The sequence below is a fragment of the Sciurus vulgaris genome (genome assembly GCF_902686455.1).
Source record: "Sciurus vulgaris genome assembly, chromosome: 17".
Classification (NCBI taxonomy): Eukaryota; Metazoa; Chordata; class Mammalia; order Rodentia; family Sciuridae; genus Sciurus; species Sciurus vulgaris.
This window is the reverse complement of record NC_136478.1, coordinates 69,982,248-69,988,684: the sequence shown is the minus strand read 5'-3', so window position 1 is coordinate 69,988,684 and position 6,437 is coordinate 69,982,248.

Below are 6,437 nucleotides of genomic sequence, written 5' to 3'. Positions count from 1 at the left end.
TCTTTTTAAAAATATCATTTTATAAACTTTACATATATTTTTTCCTAAGTCTATGTGAATGTTAATTAACACAATATGATATTACATCTAAAACATGAACCAAAGAAATCTGAGATAGACTTTATCTTTTGTGTGGTAAATTGGCAAAATGTTTTCCTGTTTCATGATATTAACCTTTAAACAGATCCAGCTCTCATTATCTTTTAGAAATACATTTACATTTTTCTCCCAGTGTAGAAGGTAACATAAGGTTCAGGTCCAATTACAGAACATTAAATGATATAAATAAATCCCCAATAATATTTCTTATTCTGGTAAGTCTAAAATTACCATTACAACTTTAGGTTGGAGAACAGCAGCTTGATAAGATTTTCTTTTAAACATTTTAAATATTTGTATACCTGGAAGATATGAACACATTTATTATATGTATAAGAGTAATAGAATTATAATTACATTGATGTTTTTATATTAACCATGTTCAACTTTTAAAGAGAATTTAGTCTTTGTAATGTAGTAAAGTACTCTACAATAGCAATTGCTGTTTAACCAGAATTGTACAAACCCCCAATTTTTAAAACTAGTGGTTCTAGTGAATAAAAGTCCACAGTCACAATGTTAAGGGTAAACTAATACTTTAAGAATTATTGGTCATTTTGGCATATAGACAACTTTGTTTTATATTAGTACATGCATATTTGACCTTAGGAAAAAATCTTGAATAATTTTAACTGTTTTGTTACTTATATATACACATAAACCTTTCAAAATTTACCCTTAATTTACACTTTTTAAATCTCTTAATTATACCCTCTTGCTGTTTCCTTAGCTGTCTTACAGCTTTATTTTATCACACAAAGATTTTTTTACCTAGAAACATTTTTTACTAAATATATTTTTATACCTAGAATGTTTTAATTTTTAATCTGTTGATTCCCTTTTTTATAGTCTGAAGCAACCCTTGTAAATTTCTGAATTCAGATAAATTACTCTATTTTAACAAGATGAAATACTTTATGTTATTTATAGAACTTTATTTGAAACTTTTGGTCACTTTACATAGAATTATACCTGTTGAGACTTAGTAACATTGTTTTCAGTGATGATGTGAAGTAATTTTGAATCCTCTTGTTTTTTTACCAATTTATGAAAACACCAAAAATGCTTTAAGTATGTTACCTTATGAAATTTAAGGAGTTAAGAGTACTTGATGCTATATTTAACAATTAGTATTTTAATTTTTGAAACCAATCAGATGTCTCTTACAAACACATCCATGATCAATCATTATATGTTAAATCTAATTTAGTTATTTTTAAAAAAACCAAGATATCAGAAAAGTGTATTGGGCCATATCAGTCCCTGTTGAAGAAAAATCTAGAAACAGTGGATATTACACATTTTATAAAATTAACATTTTATTTTTTTACCACCTAGAAACAAAACTGTGTTAGTAACTTGAAAGTCATATTTTTGTTTACCCAATTTAAAACCTTTTAAATCATAAGAATCAAAGTATTTGGATCCATTTTTTAAAAAATTTTAATTTAGGAGCTCACATGTCAATTTTGGTACCAAATATATGTAAACATGGCAATGCACCAGTGTATATATATACATAAAATAAGTAGATGGACAGAGGCCATATAACTTATTTTTTAAAACTCATTAGATTGAGAGCTACTTGTAAATTGGGCTCTGAATGAAACAGTGTTAGGAAAGCCTTATAGTTGGATAATATAGGTCTGATCAAAAGTTAACCTAGGTGCATAAGATCAAAATTATGAACTCAAAAAAATTGAATTTTAAAAGCCTTTTTGCCTCCATCCTGATGTGATCCCCCAGGGGTGCAGAAACAGGTGACTCTTGGAAATTTAGTTCAGTCCTTGGTCAGGGCTCCACACATCATGCAGCCTTGGGCTGAGGAACTTCTGTCAGAGACCTTCCCCTAAGGGAAATGCTGTGGCCTCTCCCCTCCACAGGAGTTTCCAGGTAAGTGGTGAGTGGTGGTTACCCACCAGGCAGTGAGGATCTCACTGGGTCCTCCAAACATTATGGGATGCAACTTAAGAACAGACCAATCACCACTGAGAAGTTCAAATTTGAGAGTCTTTATTAAGCTGGCTGGCTGACTGTTCTCCCAGTAGCCATTTTTCTGGGCATTGTGTGAGACAGCCAGCTGGCTGGCTTAATAAAGATTCTCAAATTTGGACTTCTCAGTGGTGATCTCTCTGTTCTTAAGTTGTGCCCTCTAACATTTCATAGGTCTCTGTATTTCTTGTACCACTCTGAGAATTTTCCCTATGTCATTCCACATTCTTAGTGCACTTTCTTCCTCTTCCTATTTCCTTGGACATCAATTTTTTCTTCTTCTCCACCCCATGTTTCCTCTGTGTCCTATTTTCCCTGGGGTACTTTTCTTTCTTCTTTCATTTCCATCCTCTTTTTGCTTGTCTGATTTCTCTGTCCTTTTGTACTATGCTGAAGTGGCACAAAGTCAACCAAAATTAAAGCTACATTTTCATAAGTTAACAAAAAGTAACTCAAAGTAAATATAACATAATTTAGCAAACTCAAACTTGTACTATAAATTAAATTAAAAAGGTAATGATTCAAAATGTGAAACCTTATTAGAGAAATACAAAATCCTGGTATTGTCTTCTCCTTATTCTTTGCTCCCTCCAAAAGAGCTTCGTGTGCACCTCCCCAAGTCCTCCACATTCCACTCTCTCCTTTCCTGGGTCTTAGAGTACTGTCCTGTGTGTGTGTGTGTGTGTGTGTGTGTGTGTGTGTGTGTGTGTGTGAGAGAGAGAGAGAGAGAGAGAGAGAGAGAGAGAGAGAGAGAGAGAGAGAGAGAGAGAGAGAGACCACTCTCATGCAGGCAAAAAATATATTCCAAAGGCATACCACCAATGACCAACTGACTCCAGTAACACCTTCCCTGCTTTCAGTTACCACTTAGTTAATCCTTTCAGAGGATCAACCCACTGATTCACCACTTAGTTAACCTCATCAGGGAGTTAATCCAGTGATTCAGTTATTGTGTCCTAACCCAATCATTACCCCTCTATGGCTTTCATGTCTCACACATGAGCTTTAGGTGGACACCTCACATCTAAATAATAACAGTGACCTTCTTGCTGTGTTCTCATACCTCAAGAGGGATAAATCTTCAGTGTCTCTGGTTTAAGAGCAGCAATTCCATCATGTCAACCCCAACATATGATCTTGGTTAACATATGCTACCTTCTGTGCACCCATCTCAAATACCACTATATGAATATATAGTGACAAGTACATGCAGGCCTCAAAAGGCAGAATAATTAATTATATTTATTCATTTATTAAAGTTTTAGATTTTGTGAAAACCAAGGTCAAGGTTTTGGCCCATTGATTCCTGAGTGTTCTTTTCCACTGTTGCTAAGGCAGCCACAATTTTATATGGGTACATTATTTTTATGATTGCACTATGTATAGAATTTTCTGAAGATAGATTTAAAAAATTCCAATGGACCTATTAATTGTAACTCTTTGGGCACAGTGTAATGTTTCAATACATATATCAGAATGGTAGGTATATCTATCACATAACCCACTGATCATTTCTTTGTGTTGGAAACATTGAAAATACTCCCCAATAGCTGACATGAATTACTCAACTAAAGGATGTCAGACGTAATTACTCTACTGTGCTATTGAATACTAGAAGTATATATATACATACATATATGTGTGTGTGTGTGTGTACACATAATTTCTTTTTTATAGTGGGGATTGAACCAGGAGCACCTAACTACTGAGTCACATTCTATTCTTATTTTCAAATTCCTTTTTATTGAGACAAGTTCTCACTAAATTGCTGAGGCTGCTTTGAACTCATGACCCTCCTGCTGAGCCCCCCAAGTCACTAGGTAGAAGCTGTCTTTTACAACTGCACAGCTGTACCTGTTACCCTTTATCTCTCCACCTGTCCTCCACTTCTTGCCTCACATAATCACACATTAACTCTTACAGTTTAAAGGTCCACATATGAGAGCATGCACTATTCTTCTTTTTGTATCTACATTTTCCATTAATGCCCTCCAATTTATCTCTGTTGCCAAAAATGACAAATTTTGCAAACTCATAATGGCTTAATAATATACAAATGAGGGTACATAGTCTCCTTTTCTTTATCTAGACATCTGACCATAAACGCTACAGCATTCCCTGCTCTCCTCTATGTTCTCTCCTTTCTGTGTCCATGGATGAAGGAAAGAGCCTCCACAGACACTGCAAATTCTCTTTGGATATGCCAGTTAGGAGCTAGAAGTTGTTATGCTAATGTTAACGGTGGAAAAATTTTCTGATGATCTCAGCTTCCCCAGCTGCACTGTCATTGCCATGGCAGGTGAAATGACCATTGCAGCTCTGCAGGGAGGTGAAGTCACAGAATCCAAAGCCATATCTTGTGGTATGGAAGCCTCCACCCACACAGCACTGCCTGTCATGTCCACTGGACTGTGTTCACCAGTCAGCAGGATGGAGGAAGGTCAGGATGCTACATATGATTCTGATATAATGTGTGAGGGAAGGAGGCATGTGAGAGTTTAGGTAAGTGGTTGTGTCAGATAAAGGGGCTCTTAGAGTTTGGACATGCTTCAGTGGCAAGGTCAATCAGGAGGAGGGAACACTCCTGAGAACTGGGCTAAGCTATTGTAGGGAGTTGAGAGTAGCAGACCCCTCAGCAATGCCTGATGCCCCCAATGGATATTAGTGTCCTCATCAAAGATAAAGCCTTTTGTTTTTAATCCTCATGACACTGAAACCTGAGTGAAACATGCTTAAGGAATGCAATTCTGAAGTCAGTCTGCTGTTCAGCTTGCTTTACCTCAGTCATAGATACAATTTTGAGAGTAACTAGAAGTGTACTTACACAACCTTCATGCTTATTATATGTACTAGGATGAGTCTGCAGGAACTGTCTGGTCCTGTGCAGTTTCTGTGCACTGAATTTTGCTGGCTGTAATAGAAATGTTTTCTCAACTCTGCTGTAGGAGGTGCTGAATGGACAGTAACTGCAACTGAACTGGGTACCTGAGGGAATGTTGGTGATGGTGAGTTTATTTTCATTCCTGAGGTTCAGCAGACAGCATTGAAGAACAGGTGACATACAATAACTAGTGTCAGATGGCAGTTGTTAGACTTTGTGATTCTTGATATGAATTTTCTTGCTTTGTGAAATTCTAATATCACATTATCACCTCCTCAAGAAGACAAGTACATAAACTTGTAGAGGTGTCAATTAAATGATTGACACTTTGTGCAATGTAATAATAGATCAAAACATCCCAGTTTACCAAATAAGTGTGATCTGTCTTTAGAAATTAAATATATACCCCAAGTCTAGTCTTTTCACATGCAAAATATGTGAGCTCATGCCTTACAAATTTCCCATAATTTTCTTGCATCTGTATTTCTCCATATCTCACTATAAGAGCAGTTGTTCATTGAAAATATACAATAATTAATGTCTATAAAAAGAAAACCTGAGAAGCTGAATTTCTACCCTACTAAGTCATGTACTAGTGTTTCATGTGTTGCAATTAAGTGTGTGCTGTTAGAAGCTTAATATACCCTTTGGTAGGGGCTTTTCTTTTTTAAGTAATAAAAAAGTAGTCTCTCTAGTCAAATCTGATGTGGGTATAATCTCATCTTGATTCAAGACACCCTGATCCTGGTGCAGATTCCTCTAAGTTAATACTACAGTCAGTTCATCTGACTTTTATCTTGATCCCTTAAAATCTGTTCATAACTGATATTGGCTGGTGGAATTATTACTTCTTCATGAGTGCAAACTAGTTAAAAATGATAAATTTACTTATGTCTGATGCAAAATATAATGACATGTTTTAAAGCAGCAATTAAATATATACCTGGAAAAGTGGAAGTGTCAGCTAACTCCCCTTGAGAGTAGGACAATATGGGTCATAATGCACTATTTGAAATCAGGACATTAAAGAACAAGAACCTGAATTAATTACTGAGAAAATGGAAATGATAAAAAGTAAGATAATCTCTCTCAACTCAGATTTTCATAATTTTGAGAAAAGTAGTGGTGGCCTCACAGAATGTAAAAATTCTAAAGAATAAATAGGTTACATATGTCTGCTCCTGGAATAGCTTTAATGCATTTCTACATAATTTAAATGACAAATATTCTATTGTAGGAATCCTGTCAATAACAGAAACTTCTTTAAGTAAATATTCCTACTGGGAAATAAGAGTGAGCATTAGCACTGGATGTTAGTTCACATTTTCGCTGTTGCCCACTCCTCTTGTCCTCATGCAGGATCCTCTGCCTCTGAAGATAAGTATCAGTCTGCAGGAATAATCATTATGTGGCAGAATGTCCTCTGGGGATTGGACAAATGATATGATCTTCTTAACCCAGACTG